Source organism: Tachysurus fulvidraco, chromosome 18, assembly GCF_022655615.1.
Source record: "Tachysurus fulvidraco isolate hzauxx_2018 chromosome 18, HZAU_PFXX_2.0, whole genome shotgun sequence".
In the NCBI taxonomy this organism is placed as follows: domain Eukaryota; kingdom Metazoa; phylum Chordata; class Actinopteri; order Siluriformes; family Bagridae; genus Tachysurus; species Tachysurus fulvidraco.
This window is the reverse complement of record NC_062535.1, coordinates 13,518,435-13,543,849: the sequence shown is the minus strand read 5'-3', so window position 1 is coordinate 13,543,849 and position 25,415 is coordinate 13,518,435. Positions and strand designations below refer to the sequence as shown.

Sequence of the window (25,415 nt, the reverse complement as noted above, 5' to 3'; positions counted from 1 at the left end):
TTCATGTGAAAACACAGATTATACAAATTGGATCCCTGATCCAAGATGGCAGTGCGGCAGTAGCATGCAGTGGCCTCTCCGGATTTAATACGGTGCTATTTACGTTTTTTACGTTTTTATTCACGGTTTTTAGCCCGACCATTGCTACTACATGGATGCCATAGACAGCGGTGTTCATGTATACAACCACCAGGACCTAATAAAGTACAGAAATCGTGTAACAACCAACCTGCACAATGATGTACTGGATAGGCTATGTGACCTCGGCTTGCTGCGGAGACCAGGCCTCCAGTCCCTGGTGTCGCCTGATATTGCATACCAGGAGGGGGACACCGAAAGTGGTGCGTGAGGAAGCTGAAGCGCGGTAAGTGGGCGGGTGTCCATGCTAAGCTATATACAAACCCTAGCCGGACGGCTCTCCCGTCCATTCTACTAGCCAACGTTTGCTCCCTGGACAATAAACTTGACTACAATGAGTGAGTGAATGAGAGTGGCTTATATAGTGTGTGGTGATTGGTGAATGAGGAACAGGTGGTGCTGATTAGTATTCTGGCGAGTGTGATTGCTGGTGAGTGACGGAAGGATAAAATATACTATATATATATATATATATATATATATATATATATATATATATATATATATATACATAATATATTAATCAGTCAATTAAATATTTCTTTCAGCTTTGAAATAAACTTGCAGATTGGGCCAGAAAACCCTCAAGAACATTGCTCTCCAGCTCAAACGAAATATGAACTCTGTGGTCCTTAACAGCTGCATGAATGTGACATGGGGAAATGAAGAGAAGGCCCCAGAAGGCCTATTTGTTGGAAGAGCAGCTTTTGACATCATCATGGTTATTAAACCAAAATGCTAGAAGGTGTGATATGGAGAAAAGAAATGAGAGGGTAAAGACTTAAATAATTTGTTTTAAACAAGCTTACATGTTATTTGTTCAGTGTGACCCGAGGTAGTTCGGATAAACGGTAGAAAATGAGTGAGTGAGTGAGTTATTTGTTAAGGTGATGGTGAATATTCTGGAATACTGCAAGTTCAAGCATCGTGTATGGGTGTAAAAATTGACTACACTTAACATTAGGGGAGACGTCTTCATGAACACCTTCGGCATTACTAAAGTAGGTCATTTTTAACATTTTAACATGATTACCATAAAACACTTGTGTCTTGGACAATGTTATGACTAAAATCATTTACAACAATGCTTTATGATAAATATACTAAAAGGAGTTTAGTATCATACCGTACCGTAATTACAGTAAATGATACACTTTTGCATTGTATCTCTATATTAAGATGCAGAGATTAAGATTAGAGCAGTCAGCAGAGCATGATTCCTGTTTCAAATGATGAGCTGTGTACTCTTTTTATCTATATAAAAATATCTAAATATCTATTATTTTTAGATAAACCCATTAAACAGTAACAGAGGTTTTAGAATATATATATACATACATTATATATATATATATATATATATATATATATATATATATATATATATATATATATATATATATATATAAATATATATATATATATATATATATATATATATATATATATATATATATATATACAGTATGTATATATATATATATATACATACAGTATATATATATATATATATATATATATATATATATATATATATATATATATATATATATATATATATTCTAACACACATATGTGTTTATATATGAACACATTCTTTGACTTGTTATTTTTCTATTCTTCTATTGCAAGTTTTCGGTATCTCCAAAAAAAGGTCCAAGTTTCTGTTCTTCGCTTCTGCATTAGATGATAATTTCTGTACATTGCAAAGCCCATAGCTTGACTATACCTTTTTCTTAATTTCACTCTGAAGATTTATTTCACTCTGAATTTAACGAAGCTTCATAAGTAGGCCTGCTAAGTGCACTATTAAATGTTTATTATTTTTACTTTGTTTCATGCATGTCCTCTCTTCCTTTTGGCCTAAAATTAGACCATTGCTTCCTTAATGGTTTAGGCTTTTTTCTAGGTGTTTAATTTAGATCAATTTCTGTTGCAAACCAATAACACACAAATAACATCTTACAAGTATTAGAATCCAAACAGCTCCAGAAGTGTTTCGCTGTTGGTAAATGTGCTGCACAGACTTCCTATTTTACACACACACAAGCATAATAGAGAAAATGTTTTTGCTGATCTGGTACATGCTCAGCAACACATCTCTTCACAAGAAAACTGTGAAAAAAATGACAGTTGCAAAAATGATTTGTAATCAATGTTAAGGAAAAAAGCATTGTATTGTGATCATGGATGCATAATCTTGGTGAAAAGTGAAAAGAGTGTATTTAAAATCACGGCAAATGAAATCATTCCTTTGATGAGGATACCTACCAAAATATTTAGTGATAATATATATATAGTGGAAAATGAAAATGAACATATGGCACTGAATGTAATGCCAAAAAAGTTTTTTTTTTCAGCCTTTGTCCAATCACATTTCAGGGCACATGGCATTCGTTGCAAACACATTCTTTGACTTGTTATTTTTCTATTCTTACTTTTGCAAGTTTTCGGTATCTCCAAAAAAGGTCCAGGTTTCTGCTCTTCGCTTCTGCATTAGATGATAGTTTCTGTACATTGCAAAGCCCATAGCTTGACTATACCTTTTTCTTAATTTCACTCTGAAGATTTATTTCACTCTGAATTTAACGAAGCTTCATAAGTAGGCCTGTTAAGTGCACTGTTAAGCCTTGTAAAAGATTGTTGATTTTTTTTACATGCATCTTATCATAATAAATGTTTATTCTGATTGTTTTTACTTTGTTTCATGCATGTCCTCTCTTCCTTTTGGCCTAAAAATTAGACCATTGCTTCCTTAATGGGTTAGGCTTTTTTTCTAGGTGTTTAATTTAGATCAATTTCTGTTGCAAACCAATAGCACACAAATAACATCTTACAAGTATTAGAATCCAAACAGCTCCAGAAGTGTTTGGCTCTGGTAAATGTGCTGCACAGACTTCCTATTTTACACACACACGAGCATAATAGAGAAAATGTTTTTGCTGATCTGGTACATGCTCAGCAACACATCTCTTCACAAGAAAACTGTGAAAAAAATGAAAGTTGCAAAAATGATTTGTAATCAATGTTAAGGAAAAAAGCATTGTATTGTGATCATGGATGCATAATCTTGGTGAAAAGAAGCCTTCCCAGTGGGAAAAGCAGATGAAAAGAGTGTATTTAAAATCACGGCAAATGAAATCATTCCTTTGATGGGGATACCTACCAAAATATTTAGTGATAATGGTCCCATTTCAGCAATAGCATCCTAGACATTTTGTGAAAGTGACTCAAGAACCAATGGTATGCAAAAAACTAAACTTGTGCTCCACAGACGAAAAGGCAGTAATCTCACATGGGGAGAATTGGTAAAAATGAATGGAAATTCGACCTGGGTTCAAGAGATTGTTTGACATCATTGATGAAAGATTACAGCAGATATGTGAATTACCTTAACATTTGTTCTTATTCCTTTTGGAATTAAAAAGTGACACTTTGAACTTCATGTGAAAACACAGATTATACAAATTGGATCCCTGATCCAAGATGGCAGTGCAGCAGTAGCATGCAGTGGCCTCTCCGGATTTAATACGGTGCTATTTACGTTTTTTACGTTTTTATTCACGGTTTTTAGCCCGACCATTGCTACTACATGGATGCCATAGACAGCGGTGTTCATGTATACAACCACCAGGACCTAATAAAGTACAGAAATCGTGTAACAACCAACCTGCACAATGATGTACTGGATAGGCTATGTGACCTCGGCTTGCTGCGGAGACCAGGCCTCCAGTCCCTGGTGTCGCCTGATATTGCATACCAGGAGGGGGACACCGAAAGTGGTGCGTGAGGAAGCTGAAGCGCGGTAAGTGGGCGGGTGACCGTGCTAAGCTAAATACAAACCCTAGCCGGACGGCTCTCCCGTCCATTCTACTAGCCAACGTTTGCTCCATGGACAATAAACTTGACTACATCTGACTCGAACGCTGCGTGTTTGTTTTCACGGAGCCGTGGCTCAGCGACAGAGTTCCGGACCCCGCCATTCAGCTGGACGGGCTAACTTCATTTAAAGTCGAGAGAAATGCATCTCTGTGCGATTAGACTCGCGGTGGTGGTGTGTGTGTTTATATCAACATGGAATGGTGCAAGAACTCTGTGCTTGTTTCTACTTACTGCTCATCGTCAGTGGAGTTTGTGACTGTTAGATGCAGGCCATTTCATTTACCACGGGAATTTACTTCTGTTTTCATTGTCGGAGTTTACATTCCTCCTAGCGCTAATACTAAAGAGGCGCTAAGTGAGCTATACGGAGCTATTAGTGATCTGCAGAATGTTCACCGTGATGGACCGTTTATCATAGCCGGAGATTTCAACCATGCAAATCTCACGTCAGTGCTCCCTAAATTCCATCAACATGTGGACTTTGCTACGAGAGGTGAAAACATGCTGGATCTTGTTTATACAAACATTCCCGGCGCGTATCGTGCTGAACGACTTCTACGCTCGGTTCGAGGTACAGAACAACATAATGCCAAGGAAGACCATCCCTCCCCTGACGACCAGGTACTCTGTCTATCCACGGCCGACGTGAGGAGATCTCTATACAGAGTTAACCCATGGAAGGCTGCTGGACCAGACAACATGTCTGGCAGGGTGCTCAGAGAATGTGCAGAACAGCTAGCGGATTTCTTTTCAGACACCTTCAACATTTCCCTGAGCAGCGCCGTATTCTTACGTGCCTCAAGACTACCACTATTGTCCCTGTTCCAAAGATGTCTACAGTGTCGGTGGTAACTGCACCTTGATGTGCCTCATGACGAGCTTCTCGAAGAAGCTCGTCATGAGGCACATCAAGGCCCAGTTACCACCCTCACTGGACCCCCTACAGTTCGCGTATCATCTAAACCGCTCCACAGACGATGCCTTTGCCACAGCCCTCCATTTAGTCCTCACCCATCTGGACAATAAAGACACTTATGTACGAATGCTGTTCATAGACTTTAGTTCAGCATTCAACACAATCATCCCTCAGCACCTGATTGGGAAGCTGAGCATGCTGGGACTAAACACCTCCCTCCCTCTGAAGCTGATCAAGCTGTTTCATCAAGCTGTTTACATACTTAGTGTTTACAAAGTGTTTACATGCTGGTTTGCACACTGTTTTACTTTTTTGCTCTTTGCACACACTGTCTAACATTTCAGTCATTTTGCTCATACTGTACAATATTTCAGTTGTTACTTATACACAATCTTATACAGGACCTGCTAAGAAACTGTGTTCATTCTAGTATTACTACATGCAATATTGTCTGAAATTACAGTATTTACATACAGTATTGACACTGGTCAGTTGGCACTGTTTTTTTGTTTACTGTCTTTTCTGTACTGTCTTTTTTGTATTTTGTGTATTGTCTTGTAACCTTTTGCACTGCACTGTCTTTTTGTCCTGCACTGTCTTGTCTGTGTTGTCCTGCACTGTCTTGTCTGTCTTGTTTGTATTGTCCTGCACTGTCTTGTCTGTCTTGTATTGCACTGTTTGCACCAGGTTGCACAGTTGCACTTTATGTGGCTAAGACTATTTACTAAGTCCTAGACCTGCCTTTGTTTTATGTAGCACCTTGATCCTGGAGAAACGTCTCATTTCACTATGTACTGCAACAGCTATATAAGGTTGAAATAAAATAAATAAAATCAATAAAAGCTTCTTCTTGACTTGACTTATATATTTTTTTTCTCACATGGCACCTCTTTCTGAATGAATTAGTTATTTCTTTACATTAAATTAGTAATTTAAAGGCGGGTGCACAATGTTTCAAAAATGCTTTAGAAAACTGAGTCAGGCTGACTAACAAAACAAACTTGTAGCCAATTAGCAGAAAGGGCTGTGTCTTCTCAATATGCGGCGGCGAGAGTGTTCAATGAGCATGTCTGACATTAGTCTCTACCATTACCACTGCCTCAGGATCTAGGTGTTGAACGTCGTCTTCCGCGTGAAACAGAGCTAAACCTTTCACGGTACAACACACAGTACTACAAAAATACATTTGACCTGTATTACCATAATATTACTCATTGAGTTGATTTATTGATAAAAATATACCCTCGGCCAGCTGCCTCAGCAGGTTCCGTCTTAATAGTTGCCTGGGTTGCGTATGTATGTGTGAGGTGGAGCTATCAAAACAGGGGTGAGACCCATTTGGGTTAGGGGCGTGTTTGTTTAGGTAATTTAAAATGTCAACATTGGCTTTCAGAGATGGTGCACCCTGCTTTTAATGTAGACATGTCACAAAAATCTAGAAAGAGCTTTGGCTTATATCTGATCAGCTAGTTTCCTTTATTAGTTTCTACTTCTCCTGCCCCTCTAACTGATCAAAAACTGTCAAAACTCAGATGTCTGCCAGCCTGTGGCCCCACCCCATTTTGGTGGTGCCCAAGCCCATTCGCATGTGCAATTAACTTCCACAGGCTAACCGGATCTTGGAGTTCGATTGCTACCCCTTCCCTCAGGTGGTTGACCTTGTGGAGTGCCTAGGGAAGTGTCGGAACTCAGAGCCGGTCTCCAAGCCGACACATCGCAGGGTGATCTCTTCTCTTAGGCCTTTAGTTAGATTTCACTGTTAACTCTATAATTACTACAAAAATACTGAGAAAACTCCTCAGACCTGGATGAGAATGAGCAAACTTCTTTATTGTGGTCAATCAGCCAACAAATTATAATTTGCTAAATTCAAAGTATCAAATTGCCAAATTAAAAGTAACAAATTGCCAAATTAAAAGTAACAAATTGCCTTATTCAAAGTAACAAATGAAAACCCCCAAAAAGAGCGTGTCATGCAAAATCAATCAAGAAAAACAAGAACTCTCGCGACATCCTTGCAAAAATAAAAACACCCACCTTGACCCGCGGACACGGGCATGCGCCCGCGCGCGCGCACACACCTTCGCCCCCGAAGAACCAAAAAAAACCTCAGATATCTTCTCAATATATACCCTGGCGCTCCTAGGAGCCCAGGTGCCATATCACCTTATTTACCGGCCTTACCTCCTATGTTTTCTAAACACACTGACCCAATTTCCCCTTATTTCCCATTACCTTTCACCCATATGCCCATTTATGGATTTTCCTCCCCTTATTTTTCATGACCTTAGACTAAACACCTGGGCCTTCTTCAGTCTGCACAATAAGTTTATGAGCACCACATGCCCATTTATGGATTTTCCTCCCCTTATTTTTCAGGGCCTAAGTCTGTGGACCACTGTTTTTTTTTCATTCTACATAACATGTTATTGCTATGGACCAAGGTCTGAGAACCATGGTATTCTTAATTTTCCATAACAATTTATGAGCTAAGGTCTGGGAACCATGGTCTTTTCCCTTCTACATAACAAGTTGTTATTAGAAATGTGCTCAGACTGACTAGGCCTGACAGCCCCGAATCTGGTTGCAATAAACATCTTTGGCCTACAACATCACCTACATATGTCTTATGACAGCAATTGTAATATTTTGCAAGGCCTAATACTTTACTTTGGTTATAGTATTGTAAGGAATAATATTTTAATTATTTCTACTAAGATTTTTTTCCAACATTCTCCCCTGTGAGACTGTAAAGTCTCACCAAACTTATGTTGCAGTGTTCTGGACTACCTTGTCATTTCCACTAACGCATATATCTATCTAATCACGACGACTCTACCCCAACTTACAACAACTTACAACATTCCCCCACAACGAAAACAAAAAAAAAACCATAATATGAAAAAACCATAGTGATTGCGCTGCATGGTTTGAATCCACTGTGGCAAGGGGGATGCGTAGGGATCTCCAAATGTCTTTGTGGCGATAAGCATGAAAAGCTCGAGTTATGGGAACAAGCGCATCCAAATCACCCCCTGTCCATGAGTCCATGAAAGTGGGTGGCCCTTGCATATCCTGTAGACCTTGTTGCACATCTTTGGTGTGAGATGTCCAGAGTTTATATACACAAAAGAATAACGTACAGTACTGGCGTACGGCGGCCTGCCGTATATGGTGGGAAATAATATACGCATGTGCATGTCCACGTCCATATGTCAAGGTCACACAAAAGGAACGATGTACCTCATATGTGTGTACCTGCAAAAACAATCCCTTGTCCAGAGAATAATCATTCTGGTGGCAAGGATGAACCTACAGTCCTTCAGGGAGGACTAGATCTGCATGTGCAAGGATAAGTGACACGGGGCGTGTGTCCTCAAGCAACGTGAACCAAATGTCAGCCATCGGCGGGGAAGGGTATGTTGGCCAGGTGCGATGTGGTGATACACCCAGGTCGAAGTCCCCCCAGATAAAGTCAGACAGGTCTACCTCGTTGTCCAGTTGGATGCACGTGTAGCAGTAACCGGGGGCGTCGAGGTAACAAGCGACACTCCGTGAGCTTGCCTCTAACCGGGCACAAGTGCGGGGTCACTGGACTTGTCTCTCCACGGGTTCGACATAGCCTGCAACAAAGCCTTACAGACAACACAGAGACAGGCAATAGACCAGTAGACACAAAATACCAAAATACCAACACCCATTACGTAAGCATATGTACAGAAAAGTTTGTGTGTAGTCAGTCTGGATTCAGTCACAATTAAGGCATTAAGGCCATCACCAGTAATGTGGTGCCTCGTGTACACAACACTTATGAAAGATATACACACATAGGGGATACAGACAAACAGGGACACACACCAATATGTTACAGTCCTGTATATGCGCAACTAGTTCCAGTCCGAATCACTATTGTTCTCATCCAGCAGTGGGAATGAGTCTGGATCCAATTAAACCAACATACACTGATCCTCTTGACTTAATACATAGTGGAAACTTCTGGTTAGGCCGCATCTGAACAGTCATATCTGTAGTGATTGGCACAGCTACCGGCTGATACGCACAGGATCTACTTATGTTGCCCATCCATTTCGGCCCATGTGTTCTGGCTGCTGACCCCAGCAGGCAAAGTGCAGGACATAAATATGTATCATTATACGGAGATTTATCACACTCATCCACACCTCTAGTAGGCATTACATAGGGTGTTTGATTAGACCGGTCATGGCATATTACACAGATACTGTTTGAAGAAACCTGGTGAGCGGTTTCTGTCAGCCACTATCGATAGAGGTTTCCCTCGATGCCGTCAGCTGTGGTCTTGTATTGGTTAATACTGTTCACTTTAACGTAACATCCTGAAGTGCCTCGTACTCGATTTTCGCATTTACTATTGCCTGAACTGCCACAAAAAAAATCAATGCCTGCCTGATGAAGCTGAAAGCCAGGACTCCAGGCAGTGACGTAGACATAGACTTCATATGTTTCAAGGAATAACGTTTTCTACAATGAGGATGGATAAACTGAGTCCGCGTGGAGACTGTAATACCATAAGGCATGGATTAACTTACAATGTCCGCCGTCGTCACCACTGGCAGGTTGGCCATTAACAACAATGCTGGTTGTTGGATCTTGGGTCGCTTCCCCTGGTCGCTTAATTCGAATCTCTAGGGTCAGGGTGTGATGAGACGATGACTGGTTTTTCGCCCGCTGTATCGGGTCTGATACTACTGCCGGAAAGGGACCAGTGTAGTCAAAAGAATACATCATAAAGTACAATGTGTCATTCCATGTTTTCCTGTGCTTGCTAGCATGGGTGAATAATCCTAGAGCACACTTTATGTGACTTTCAATAGCTGTCTCGGCTAATGTCCTGTCAACTCCCGCTATTATGGGATAGGAGCTTTTCCCCTGAAAAACTGTGCGTCCTCCTATAGTGGCGGAACCTGTGCCTGTACTACGCCTGAGCCGTGAGCCTGGTTCAGAAAATGTTATAGGGCAGCGAGTCATTATGAGTGTCGTTTGAATGTAGGGTATAGGCACGAATTTTAACTGTAAGAATTCCTACTGTGATTGCCAGATTCTGAAGTATGCCTATCACACATGCCATATAAAAGATTTGTACAGTTAGTCTGTCCTTATATTGTTTATGAGTTCCATCGAGTTTATCTAGTGGTTTCTCGTCTATGCTCTCCTTTTGTAAATTCACCAGATCTCTGGTCAGTACTTGGTTGAATATCGATGGATTTTCACAATATCCTTGTTGCTCTTAATATGTGAATGCAAACAAGTGCTGAGAGTCAGGGTGCAATGGGATACTAAAAAAATGCTGAACATAAATCAATTACTGTATACCATTTTGTTCCCTCTGGAATATTTGATAACAACATTTGTGGATCCGGGGCCATTGGGGTCTCTGCCACCACTATCTGATTGACTGGTCTCAAATCGTGGACCAATCGCCATTTATCTAATTTTGGCTTTCTGATCGGACAAACTCGGAGTGTTGCACTGACTTTTTGTGGGGATTAAATCTCTTGCGTCCACTAGTCCTTTAATAGTTGGTCCTATCCCTTCCTCTGCTTGCTTAGACAATGGATACTGTCTCTGATAAAGTAATGGTACATTGGGTCTAACCTGTATTTTTGCTAATCCCGCTGACTTAACTAGTCCTACATCTGTTACATGTTTAGTCCACAGTTACTCTGGGACTTGACTTAGTGCTTCGTCTACTTCTTTCTCTGTTGACTCTTACTTATCTGCCATCTGTGGCATCTGTATCTCTACTTCTACTCTTACCAGAATTTATGTTTGTTCACTGACTTACTAACATGGTTGTGTATGATTACATGATAACATGATTGTCCCCTAATCTATCCTTAAAATCTCCATCTTCTGACATATGTACTCTAGTGTCTTTAGTCCTGTTCCACTTCACTACCCTTTCTGCCTCTTTCATCTTAGGCCCAAAATCTTTGGATTCAAAACCTCGCCCGATCATCAGGGAGATGTGGGAGACTGCATCTCCAACTTGATACCATTCTTGAATCTGCTCAGGGAGTACAGCATTTGTAGCTACTCCTTGCTGGCCAATTATCATGCTGTGCGTGCTGATGTGATATTTTCTTCCTTCTAGTCGTTCTTATCATTATGATGCATATTCTTCATCTTTTCCCCCTTCATCATATTTCAGGGTACAATGCCATGGTCCTCTAGCCTCACGGCAATCTGGTCGTATGTAGTTTAGCCATGGTTTCCATACTGAGTATTCTTGCCATATTTTTTGATGTATCTTTGTCCTTGACTTCCATCCAATATACTTTGTCCAGTTCTGTCATTTCATCTTCTTGGCTTACTACTAGTTATTGTCGAGCTAACATTTCTGGGAGTGTTATCCACACTCCTGATGGCCCACAGTGTATTTTGGCTCTTAATTTGCAGAGCACATCTCCCCCAAGTAGATTGGTTGGAGTGTCTGGGAAATATAGTAAATATTTTTTTCCAATGCTTGTAAGTATTGCTCCTGTGTCACTCAGGAATGGGGCCTGTACTTCATTTCCAATTCCCACCATAATTGTTGGTTCTTGTGCAGGATGCAATGAGGTGGTACACTGCACCAGCTCCCCCTCTTTCTTCTCTAGGCCTCTTCACATTCCTGCTGGGGCTGGGCCCAATGGGCTCCCTCCTAGTGGTGCTGGGGCTTGTCCTTGAAATCCTGGGCCCATCCATTGGCCTGCCCAATTTCCAGCTCCTTGTGGTGTTGCTGCGAGTGCATGCTGCATTCCTGACTGCCCTGCTCCTTGTTAAAACATTGGAGCAGGCATCTGTGCAGGCACCTGTTGTCTTCCTTGGCTTCCCATGTGCACAGCGCAATCTTTGTCATATCCATCTTCCCAGGAAAAGCATCACACAAAAAGCCTTACGCTTCATGTAATTCCATTATGAAGTCAGAGTACGTGGCATTTCTCCCATTCTCATGATCTGGGAATCTGTGTGTCTCATGCACAGATTTTCATCCGGCCTTTCATACCTAATCCGCTCCTTCATACTTTGTGTGGGCAGCTTTTCCGCATGCAGAGCATGTTGTATGATGAGGCTCAGCTTTCCAGTTTCCCACGTGATGCATAGGTTTTTCACCTTGTCAGATATTTCTGGAATCAGTCCATTCATGAAACTGTTTCTCAAGTGTGCCTCGTACTCCGTCACTTCCCCCTCACTCATATCCTGCTGGGGGAATGAGGCCGCTGTGCCCGTTGTGTACTGTATGTCAGTGAGGCGATGGAGATATTGCGCAACTGTCTCGCTGTCCTCTTGTTCCTCGACCTCAGCCTGGTCCCCAGTCACGCTGTTGAGGTGCATACTCATGGGATAACTCGTTTGGTATTGCATCATAGTTGGAGGCAGTGGCTGTGTCATCAACACTTGTGGTACTCCTCCATTTTGAGGTGGCACAGCCTCAGCAGCGGTTGGAACCACCATGACTGCCGCCTGTTTTGAGGCATAGACTTTATCTTCCTTCTTCTTCTTTTCATGGCTTTCTTGTTTATTTCTTGCTAGTTCTCCCAGCTGCGCCTTGTGCAATTGCATTACTAAATCTTCTGCATCCTTCTTTGCCTCTCTCCTCCTCTTTCTGTGTAACTCTGTATGGTGTATTACATTCGCTTCGAAGGTGGCCCATGGCATGGTGTTTAGACCCACCACTGTTTCCAGTTGGTCTTGGACTTCCTCAGGGAGTGCCCTTTTTACCATGAGTTTAAACAGTGTCTCACTTGCGGGTGTCTCATCCCATGCTGCTCCGATCTCCTCTCTCCAGGACTCCTGGAGTTTCAGTATGAACTCGGCAACCCCTTCTTCTTCTTCCAGCTTTATTTTTTCCACTTTTCCTGGGTCTGCCTTGGTTGGGTAGGCCGTCCTTAACTGATCCCACAGGTCATTCCTGTATGGGACGAAGGTTATTCCATCTCCCCTTGGATCATCTGCCTCTCTTCCTAATCCAGCAAGGTGGAATATTTCCATCATTTTTGCTTTTCCTATGGTTTGGCATAGGATTGCCTTCAGATCTCCCAGAGCCAAACTTTGTCCGGTTGTTTGTTCCTCAAACTTTGTGATCCACCTTTGTGCTCCTTCACACACACTTGGCAGTCTTTTTACCAATCCAGTCACATCCATAAATGTCCATGGCACATTATGCATTTGCTTTCCTTTAACTATCAGGGGGAGCTGTGTTGCTCTCTGTGCTTCTGTCTCCTCCTCTTTTTCACTGGAGCTCTCACTTTCGGGGGCCACCTGCTGCGTCTCCCTACCTTTGCCTCTTCCCGTCTGGGATTGGGTCTGCATGTGTCTGTTTCTTTGGATGTCGCCCCATTTTTATTTATCTGACTTCTTCCGTGCCTTCCTTATTCTTTGGAGATTTTTGAATTGTTTCTCTGCTCGTTTCTGTTCTTCCTCCAAGTTTTTATATTCCAACTCCAACTCCACTTTCATCTCCAGTCGTGATGCTTGACATCGTAACTCCTCCATCGTCACATCTGCTTTCTGGCTTCGTTCCAGAGCTTCCTTTATTGCTCTTTCCTGCTGTTTCCAGGGGGGTCAGCTGCACTTCTTCCTCCAGTCTCACTCTTACTCCTCTCATATCGTGCGGGGCTCCACATCAACTGGGGCCGCCCTTGAGCTTATTTCGTCATCACTCACTATTTCCATTGGGGTGAGAGACTTTTGGTTACTCCGTCCTTTTATTCTCTCGCCGGGCATCTCTGTACCTTCCACCAGCTGTTGATGCCATTGCCGCACCTCCCCTGTCTTTCCATTGGGTAATAAATTCCAATCTGCCTTGGTCTGTTGTTTCTTTTCTTGCTCCTCCTGGACCGCTATGAGGGTCCTTTTTGTCGCACAGTCGTTTGGTTTGCTTAGGGACCCCTGGGCTTCGCTTAGGCTCTTATGATGTTCCACCTGCCCGGTCTTTATTAATCCTCTCCTTCCCGACTGGCAGACATCTTCCATTTGTAGTTTTCAATATTTGAAAATTACAAATGGAATTCTTCCATATGGCTCCATATGTTCTCCTGCCCAATGTGCTGTTGGTGTGCTGTGTCTTTTTAAACCTGGCGGGTGTATGTATTCAGTCAACCACTCCATATTACGCTCCTCTGCTTGTTGCCTCGATAAGTGGGAGTCCCCTTCCTCCCATCGGGCATTAGCTTTCTCCACCTCCCTGTCCCAGTACAACCGTCGGTATTCATCATCTTCCAGCACTTCCTCTCTTCCTCCTGTAGCCCCTTCTGGGCATTCTGGGTATTTTCCTTCTTCTCCTCTGCTGCCGCCCTTTACCATGGGAGGGCAGTCCTCTTGCTCTCCCTTGTGACGTTCTTTTTCTGCTGACGTCTGCCGGATTACTCCTCTGACTTGCCCTCCTGTAATCTCCAGTTCTATTTCTTGTGTTTCATCTCCTTCTCCCAACTGTATTGATGGATCCCATTGTACTCGGATCTGTAATGTTCGCTATAAGATGGGGGTTGCAGCTGCTCCTCACATTCACCTGAGGGTGGGGCTGTAGCCTACTCTTACTCCTGTTCTTTACTCTGTTCTGCTTTTAGGTTCTTTAACCCTGTAAAGCCCACCATTGCAGAATTACAACACCACCTTGTTTATTTGTCCAGTCACTTGGCCATGAACTCACCCTACCTGCAAATTTATTATTATTTTTTTCCCATGACTGGTTTTGTCAAGATCCGTATAAAATTCCTCAAAAAAATTTTCTGTGTTCATTACAATATCTAGAACACATACATATTTAGTTAATTTGGAAAACTAGAGCTTATGTCCATGCTGTAATTCTACAACTTTGGGCCAAAGTGGTAGTCAAAATAGCCTGTGTACCTTATGCCTTACATAAAGACACTGCACTTCTTACATCATCACAAATCGAAATTTAAACTGTAAGATGATTCACTGTAATTCATTTCTAAATGTGCTTTTCTGTTAAATTTATACTTATTTTCAATTAGATCATAATTACAGGGACAGGTGCAAATGGATATGTTAGATAATATGTAGATCTTTCAGTTAGTCTATTCTTCCAGTTTACTGCAATTGTGGATACACAAACACACTGTGTAGCAAGTGCAATGTTCGCCTGTGCTTTTCAGTAGAAAAGAGCTGTCTTAGGGCCTATCACTGCAACCAATCACAGACTTCCAACCACACCAAAAGTGACAGAACAAAAATCAAAAGCAAAACAGAAACAAAAGCTCTCCTAAATATTTTCTTCTCAATACCCATATCAATAAATGCGCATTCATACATCATATTATTATGCACAGTAAGCAATCAACCTGCAAATGAATGCCTAAATGCTCTGTATATCTGATCAGACAAAGTAAGTACAAATACAGAAATTCTGCTCCTAGCAGAGCTCAACATTGCAATATTACAACATTTTCCTAAAAAACTTACTAAAATGTAAAAAATTTAAACAAAAAATATTTCTCATGCTTTTTACTTCTCCCAGCATTTTATACTTACTCTCATCTTCCTGCATTTTACCTCATCAAACGTGCCTCCTTCAGGCCACTGCAATTCTCCTTTTGTCCGGTCTTGCCATTTTTTCCATGTACTGTACTTCTTAATTTCTTTTTCAGCCATCTTGTGCTTTATTATTACAATTGCAGCTGGAGTAATTAAGTTCTTTTACCTTTCTCCATCATGCACCCTTGTCTCGCCCTTGTGGCACTGTCACGTGGTTCTGTAATTATTGCAGTTGAAGTTTATTCTTTTTCTGGTAAACGGGGTTGTGCAGGATTCCTTCTAGTATAATTCTCAAGAAAGACAAGGCAGATATCAAGATCAGAGTATAAGTCCAATAAGTATAACTTCAATCAAAATAAAAATTAAATTAAAATTGATTAAAATCAAATCAACTGAACATTCAAATAATTACATACTCAACCAAGTATTGACCTATTCAATTAATTAACTCACTAATAAATCAAATAAAATCAAATAAACAATCAATCAATCAAATAAACTACCAGTTAAATCACTGTTAAATCACTTAGATAAATAATCAAAACAAATTGTTAAGTTGTAAAAAATTAAATTGTTGTTACATTGTCAAAAAGGAAAAAATACAAATAAAAAATAAAAGTGAAAAGAACAAATCAATTAAATAATTGTTAACTTGTTGGTAATTGTCTCATCTAACGACCCACTTATAACATAATATAACTCTACACGGTTAGATAATGCTCCAAGTTTTCAGCTTCTAAAACCTCTAACACTCAGAAAAGAGAGAAAGAAAAAACAACAATCTCATTGGAACCAAAACAATCTCTGTGTGTGTGCGTGTGTGTTACAAATGTCAAGGTGATTCTAGGCCTTACTGGCACAGAGTTACAGAAGCTAAAATGGAGGGTTTCTTTTACTGAAACAAAAACACTACATTAGGTTTTTATATGTCTTAATGTAATTATAAATCATATTGTAGTTTATGTCTAGTCCTGTTATGAATTAAAAACAGATTTGTATGTATGAATATGCATATGTGTGGACCCAGGAAGACTAGCTGATTGCATAGACTTTCAGCTAATGGGATCCATATAAACAAACACAAACAACAAAAAAAAAATAATAAAATAAAACAAATACAAAGACAAAAAATAAAATAAATAAAATAAAAATAACTTACACCTGGTGTAACACTACTGAAAAAAAACTTTCCCCAACAAAACAAACAAAACTTATGAAGTCAAAAAGAATGGCCCAAGAATTGTTTAAATCTTTAACAAACTTAAAATGATTTAATTTTATATGAATGTTTTCCCACTAGGCATTAGTATCTGCTCACAAAAAGAGAAAAAACTCAGAAAAGCTGTTCTGTGTATGTGTGTGTGTTCAGCTTTGGAAATTAAGTCATAACGATCAATCTTGTTTTCACAATGTTCTTCAGTAGCGGGCACACCTGGCCCCTTGCCAGATGGCCCTTATCGCTCCTCGTTAAAATCGTCTCCTTATTGGCTAAAGGGACGTCAGGGTCTCGCTCCTTATTACTGGCTGGTCCAACTGCCAAACAAATACCGGTTACCGGGTATTGGCTTCTAAGCTTGTCTATCTCTGCTCTATGGGGCATCTATTGGCTAATGTGAGGCTGGACTACAAATATGACACCAAATTTGTAGTTCATCAACTAGGAAGCGAGAGTCGGAAAAAAAATGGACGGGAATAAACTCCGTGCACAGTCTTCGGTCAAAAAAATAACTATTGTAAGGCGAACACAGCAATTTGGATTAAAAGGCTTAGATACTTCTTGGACCCTTGGGGATTTATGAAAAAATATTGAAAACTACTGAAAACTGACACGAAGTGAATCAGATGAAACAGGTGAATCTTATTTTCACTCAGTGTGTCTCATACAGGTCTCTGCTATAATTGAATGCTTGTGTAACTTAAATAAATGTTATGTTCTGCTTGTGTGACTTAGCGCTTTTTTCCGTTGCAACTCATTTTATAAGATCTTATAAGTGCCATAAAACACTTCACAATTGCTTGTTTGTACTTTATCACACATCAAACTGAATCGTCATTCAGTTTGACAATACACCAATACACATGTGCACATAAACAATTCATACACATTACACACCGTACACGTATCATTTATGTATACTTATAGGCGTACACTTATTTATGAATACTCATTTGGCTCTGTCCACTTATCAATGTGTACGTTGCCGTATCCACTTATCATTGTGTATCGCCGTATACTTATGATAATAACACGCACGTATATAAACACTTATAAATACTGGGTACTTTACCATACCCCAGGTACTTTACCGTACCCCCAGGGGGCCCCCCCCAGCCCTACCAATCTAGGGCCAACGCGTTTTCTCCACCTGCCTGTTCAGTCCCGGCTGTGAGTTATATACACACCGGCGGTACGCCACAGGAATTTTCAATCTTTAATACCAAAAATATAAATAAGTAACAAAATGTATACACCAGAATTCACTCATGAGTTTTTTTCTGTCACACACACACACACACCCCCCTCACTCTGTCTCTCGCTCGCTCTCTCCGTGTGCGTGCCTCTCACAACAGAACTCACTCATGAGATTATTTCTGTCACACACACACACCTCTCTCTCTGTCTAAGTGTGTGTGTGCCTCTCACAACAGAATCCGCTCATGAGATTTTACCCTGCCACTCACACAGTCACAAATCAAAACAACTTCATCTATTTCCTATTTCATTCAGTTATTAAACTGTATTTCACCCTTAAGAGTTCTTGACTTCAAGGGCAGCTGTCCGCCTCCCAGGGCCACCCCTCCCTTTTCAGGCCACAGATTCACTACGCACAGACTTCGAATATAACAGGCGTCTGCTTACCTTAATATTATGGCCGGCCTCTGTGACCCTTCAGAGAGAGTGGTCCTGGTCCCAGACACAGGTCACGCTAGCCCCTTTGAAGTCCCATCTGGGGTGCCATTAGATATGTCGGAACTCAGAGCCGGTCTCCAAGCCGACACATCGCAGGGTGATCTCTTCTCTTAGGCCTTTAGTTAGATTTCACTGTTAACTCTATAATTACTACAAAAATACTGAGAAAACTCCTCAGACCTGGATGAGAATGAGCAAACTTCTTTATTGTGGTCAATCAGCCAACAAATTATAATTTGCTAAATTCAAAGTATCAAATTGCCAAATTAAAAGTAACAAATTGCCAAATTAAAAGTAACAAATTGCCTTATTCAAAGTAACAAATGAAAACCCCCAAAAAGAGCATGTCATGCAAAATCAATCAAGAAAAACAAGAACTCTCGCGACATCCTTGCAAAAATAAAAACACCCACCTTGACCCGCGGACACGGGCATGCGCCCGCGCGCGCGCACACACCTTCGCCCCCGAAGAACCAAAAAAAACCTCAGATATCTTCTCAATATATACCCTGGCGCTCCTAGGAGCCCAAGTGCCATATCACCTTATTTACCGGCCTTACCTCCTATGTTTTCTAAACACACTGACCCAATTTCCCCTTATTTCCCATTACCTTTCACCCATATGCCCATTTATGGATTTTCCTCCCCTTATTTTTCATGACCTTAGACTAAACACCTGGGCCTTCTTCAGTCTGCACAATAAGTTTATGAGCACCACATGCCCATTTATGGATTTTCCTCCCCTTATTTTTCAGGGCCTAGGTCTGTGGACCACTGTTTTTTTTCATTCTACATAACATGTTATTGCTATGGACCAAGGTCTGAGAACCATGGTATTCTTCATTTTCCATAACAATTTATGAGCTAAGGTCTGGGAACCATGGTCTTTTCCCTTCTACATAACAAGTTGTTATTAGAAATGTGCTCAGACTGACTAGGCCTGACAGCCCCGAATCTGGTTGCAATAAACATCTTTGGCCTACAACATCACCTACATATGTCTTATGACAGCAATTGTAATATTTTGCAAGGCCTAATACTTTACTTTGGTGATAGTATTGTAAGGAATAATATTTTAATTATTTCTACTAAGATTTTTTTCCAACAGAAGGTCCGGTTTGTCTCCACCCTTGAAAAAAAGGGGTACAAGCAAGCGGCCCTCTCCCTGGACATTGTCTTCCAGCCCTATCAGGCCTATCTCGACGATGTCATTATCCACTCCTCCATGTAGGCCGAGCACCTGTTCCATCTCATGGAGGTTCGGGGTGGCCTTCAGAAAGCTGGGCTGACAGCAAATCCCCGCAAGTGAATACCCATGGCCTACCACCAAGAAACAGGTACGTGCCTTTCTTGGGTTGGTGGGGTACTATCACTGTATCACTGTATCACTTGGCTGTAGCATCCCTCTATACCTCTATAGCATCCCTCCTTTCAGTCGGACCGGGTGCAATGGAACAGGGAATCCAAGCGGGCGTTTTACTAACTCAAAGATCTCACCAGCCAGCCTGTCCTGAGGAACCATGACTTTAGCCTCTCATTCTCCCTCCACACAGATATGTCTGAGACAGGGCTAGGGGCCAAAAAGTAGGCTGTTGAGGAACTCCGCTATCACCTTACAGGGCAGCACTTCACCTTGGTCACCAACCATGCTTCAAAGACACCAATGCCTGGGTATTTTGATGGTTTCTCTGGTTACAGGAATTCTTGTTCCAGGTCTAGCACAGAGTAAGGAACCCTTCACATAATCTGCTAGAGGATTATTAAACAAAGTCATGCCAGCAGCTACGTGTGGTCTGTCAATATTTTCTCATCCTCATGTTGTTTTAAACCTGTATGAATTTCTTTATTCTAATGAATTTCTTTTCCTCCGTGAAGAAGACCAGCCTTCTTGAAACGACCCAACAGTTGGATGCGTACCTGGGGTTCCCAGGAGATACGGTAGAGGTACCTGTATTGAAGTCCTTCCCAACTGTCTGCCAGCTATCACTTAAGCTTAATACGGCTCTTCTGGCATCAGCAGCCAGTGAAATACTGTTTAGTGTTGCAGGGCTCATCTTCAGGCCAAGAAGAGCTTGCATTGGCTCAATGAACTTTGAGAACCAGCTGTTTTGTGGATGAAAAAAGCCTATTAGTAACTCCTTGTCGCATGTTCTGTGATTAACTGATGTTGATTACCCTGTTGTTGTTTAAGACCAATGTGTTTGTTTCAATAAAGGTTACTGATGACATGCCTCTGAAGTTTGACTTTTTGTACCCTTACAATAGTTATAGCCAACTAGTCATATCTTCTGCTCCATGAAACACAGCTCAGTAGCACACATATATGGTTCTTTAATGTATTTGCATTGTACTAATATGCGTTCTTTTTCAATGGGCATATACTGTACCGTATGTGTCTGAAACAGGTGGCCTAGTGCATCCCAAATTTTCCAACATTATCATATTAAAGGCAGGGTCTCCAAAACCAACATTACTCACCTATCGAGAAGAAAAAAAGCAACCTTGGCATCTTAAGTAAAGTTGAATTTCCTGAGTCAGTAACTCCTGAGCTAAACGCTGTTACTACACAAAACGTGGTTGTAGCTGCCTCTTTACATTACTATGATAGAAAAAGAGGTGTTATTTGTGTAGTAACAGCGTTTAGCTCAGGAGTTATTTACTCGGGAAACTCGAATCTGTGTATATGCGCAAACTTCCTGCTGCTTCAGTTCTCTCTCTGGAAAGCTGATCCTATATTAACACGTCCTACTTCTTGCCTTATCGGAAGCCTTTCTTCGCTTTCTTTCTTTGTTTTTATCCTCCATGTCAATGCTAAAACCGCTTTCTGCTAATGTCACACATGCACACTGAACACTCTCTCCGCCGCATATTGACAAGCCCCGCCCCTTTCTGCTTATTGGCTACACTTTTGTTTTGATTTTTGTTTATTATTCGGCCCGACTCAGTTTTCTGAAGCATTTCTCAAAAATCTGAGATTTTTAATATAACATTATAGTCATTATGACCTTTAGAAATATGAGGAGGAGGTTTGGTAGTGCACAATATGCCCCTGTGGCCCTATGCATTGTCCTTAATGGCATTTTTCCCTTGCATTACTTTTACTTTTAGACTTTTACAGTAGCTTTGAAACCAGTACTTTTATACTTTTACCTGAGTAAAAAGCTTGAGTTGATACTTCAACTTCTACAGAAGTATTTTTAAACCCTAGTATCTATACTTCTACCTGAGTAATGAATGTGAATACTTTTGACACCACTATATATATATATATATATATATATATATATATATATATATATATATATATATATATATATATATATATGTAGCAATTTTGGCTCACGAAGCAAGGTAAACGTTTATAAGTAACTATAATGTGTTATAGTGACTTCTAAATATTTTAACCTAAGTTGAAATTGACGGTAATGGAATTAACGTTACACTTATTTGGTCTGTTCGTCCGGCGAACAGGCCGTGTAACCTTTATTAATTCTATGAAGGCAGTATCTTCCCGGCCAAGAAGGATTCGCTTCCCTTTTTACTTTATACTGTAATTTAAATTGATTTAACTTAATAGAGCATGTAGTTCAGACCCAATGTTGCAGGTACCTTAATTTGTGAGCGATACTCAGAGACAAATCACCTGTGGCTCAAAATTATGACATTTAATGAATGAGACAAACACAACATAAAACTAACTACACAAACAAACAAAAGAAATAGGGAAAACGAAAATGAAAATAAAATAAAACAAAAGAATTTAAAATTGGGGAAAGGGAGGAAGAGACTGGAAAGAAGAAACTAGAGAAAGGAAGGAAAGGAATGGCAAGCTTAAACTTCAAAATTAATCACACCCTAACTGGGAAATCGTCAAAGAAACTTAAATTCACCTTAAGATTCAATGAAAGATTCCTACTTAAAATTACGCATCTAAATTGATTGGTAGAGGAAACAGTTACTTGCATTGGATTACTGCACAAGAGTCCGGATGCAACAGAGAAATCTCTGAAAAGTCAGTTAGGGTGGGGTCAGGCATTCTTCCAAGTTCTCCTGAAGATCAGAGCAGTTATCGTTCTTGGAAGTGAAGCTTGCTGGAACTTCTTTGAAGGAAGATGGAGTCGTCTCCAAGCTGTTCCGAAAGTCTGACCACGGATTAGTGGTGTTTGTGACAATTTAAAGGTCGCAAACTCCACCCATCTTTGGGGAGATGACCAATACTTCGGTCAAGGTTTTGGAGGGAAAAACTCCCTTTGTTTCATGTGTCTGTGGGCGTGGCTTAGCTATCAAACCTTTAGATGACTTTAAAGTTTGATCCAGGGTGTATTAAGACAGTATGGCGCCTTTCGTGCTCAAATAAAATACACCATTGTTTGAAAAACGAGTAACCGATAATTTTGTGGTCATTTGGATACTAAACATGAAGGGTAATGACGGTATAAAGGCAGCGGTACATTACATACACAGATCAGTAATCGAAGGGTAACTGATGTTAATACGCTATTGTGTTCTTATAAAGGCAAAGAAACAAAAATGAAACATAGAACAAGATGCACTTTCATTAGGAAAGTAAAAAGAAAATGATAGCTTCGTATACATTCTGACATCAGACCTTAAAGGGACATACAGCATTAGAACAGGTATACATTAACATGCCATGATCAGTAATTAGAGATTAACTGATTTTAAAACACAATGTTGTTTTCTGACACATGAATAAAATACACCCTTGTCAGGAAATTAAGGAGCAAATAATTTTAAGTCAGGCAAGCCTTAAAAGAAGAACACATTACAAAAAGGGTTATAAGAATGAGAACCTTAGAGTACCTTATCTTTGGGTTTTATTAGTAAAAGGAATGTCTCATTGTATTGTGTGTGTGTGTGTGTGTGTGTGAGTGTGTGTGTGTGTGTGTGTGTTGAGGGCCCCTAATCAGAGAAGCCGCATGGGGTTATCTGGTCTTTGTGTAGGCTCCAGTCATTCTGGAGCCAGGTGTGTGTGTAAAACTGGGTTGCTCATCGGTTAATTGAGGAGTAGATGTTGAAATTTAGGGTGCCTGGGACATGAAATCTAAAATGACCTGTACCAGACGCTACAATATATATATATATATATATATATATATATATATATATATATATATATATATATATATATATATATATATATATATATACTGCTCAAAAAATAAAGGGAACACTTTAACAACACATCCTAGATCTGAATGAATGAAATAGTCTTATTAAATACTTTGTTCTTTACATTGTTGAATGTGCTAACAACAAAATCACCCAAAAATTATCAATGAAAATCAAATTTATTTACCCATAGATGTCTGGATTTGGAGTCACACTCAAAATTGAAGTGGAAAAACACACTACAGGCTGATTCAACTTTGATGTACTGTCCTTAAAACAAGTCAGAATGAGGCTCAGTAGTGTGTGTGTGTGTGGCCTCCATGTGCCTATATGACCTCCCTACAATGCCTGGGCATGCTCCTGAGTGGCAGATGGTCTCCTGAGGGAGCTCCTCCCAGACCTGAACTAAAGCATCCGCCAACTCCTGGACAGTCGGTGGTGCAACGTGGCGTTGGTGGATGGAGCCAGACATGATGTCCCAGAAGTGCTCAATTGGATTCAGGTCTGGGGGACGGGTGGGCCAGTCCATAGCATCAATGCTTTCATCTTGCAGGAACTGCCAACACACTCCAGCCACATGAGGTCTAGCATTCTCTTGCATTAGGAGGAACCCAGGGCCAACCGCACCGGCATATGGTTTCACAAGGGGTCTGAGGATCTCATCTCGGTACCTAATGGCAATCAGGCTACCTCTGGTGAGCACATGGAGGGCTGTGCGGCCCTCCAAAGAAATGCCACCCCACACCATTACTGACCCACTGCCAAACCGGTCATGCTGGAGGATGTTGCAGGCAGCAGGACATTCTCCACGGTGTCTGCAGACTCTGTCACATCTGTCACATGTGCTCAGTGTGAACCTGCTTTCATCTGTGAAGAGCACAGTGCGCCAGTGGCAAATTTGCTAATCTTGGTGTTCTCTGGCAAATGCCAAACGTCCTGCCCGGTGTTGGGCTGTAAGCACAACCCCCAGCTGTGGACGTTGGGCCCTCATACCACCCTCATGGAGTCTGTTTCTGACCGTTTGAGCAGACACATGCACATCTGTGGCCTGCTGGAGGTAATTTTGCATTGCTCTGGCAGTGTTCCTCATGTTCCTCCTTGCACAAAGGCGGAGGTAACGGTCCTGCTGCTGGGTTGTTGCCCTCCTACAACCTCCTCCACGTCTCCTGATGTACTGGCCTGTCTCGTGGTAGCACCTCCATGCTCTGGACACTACACCAACAGACACAGCAAACCTTCTTGCCACAGCTCCCATTGATGTGCCATCCTGGATGAGCTGCATTACCCGAGCCACTTGTGTGGGTTGTAGACTACGTCGCCAGCATTCAAAAGTGACCAAAACTTCAGCCAGAAAGCATAGGAACTGAGAAGTGGTCTGTGGTCACCGCCTGCAGAACCACCCCTTTATTGGGGGTGTCTTGTTAAATTGCCTATAATTTCCACCTGTTGTCTATTCCATTTGCATAACAGCATGTGAAATTGATTGTCAATCAGTGTTGATTCCTAAGTGGGCGGTTTGATTTCCTAGAAGTGTGATTGACTTGTTTAATTAAAGCAAGATGGCGCCTCGAATGGAAGCCTCAGTGCTTAGCTCTGCAGTGTTTGTACTGTTTTCATTGTGAGATGAACTGCTGAACACACCACAAGATATTTTTTTCCGGTTTTTGAGTATTCCGACGTTTTGCTGCATTTTGTAGTTGGCATAGCGGTTGCGCTGTTTAAGAGCTTCAAGACGCGCAGACGGGGAACATGCGTCGGCACACTTGTGAAACTCAGACAGCGCGGTCTAAGAACACCGCCGTCTAGCATCTATCTGGCGAATCTCCACTCTCTTCCTAACAAAACAGACGAACTCTTTCTGCTCACCCGGACTAATAAGGATTTTTCGAACTCTGCTGCTCTCTGTTTGACCTG

The 25,415-nt window shown here is 41.1% G+C and overlaps 1 protein-coding gene and 1 long non-coding RNA gene across 4 annotated transcripts in view; one reads left to right on the top strand and one right to left on the bottom strand.

Annotated features, from left to right (window-relative positions):
• Nucleotides 1–25,415, bottom strand: part of LOC125139486 (verrucotoxin subunit beta-like) — a 110,102-nt gene that overhangs the window by 46,557 nt on the left and 38,130 nt on the right. The gene's annotated exons all lie outside the window — the stretch shown is intronic.
• LOC125139387 lies at nt 17,029–20,600 on the top strand. 3 transcript variants are annotated; one of them, XR_007138436.1, is made up of 3 exons: nt 17,029–17,308; nt 19,477–19,705; nt 19,922–20,600. It is a non-coding gene; the product is annotated as an uncharacterized LOC125139387 (long non-coding RNA). The 3 variants fall into 3 exon arrangements; XR_007138435.1 differs by having other exon boundaries at nt 19,477–20,600; XR_007138437.1 differs by having other exon boundaries at nt 19,462–20,600.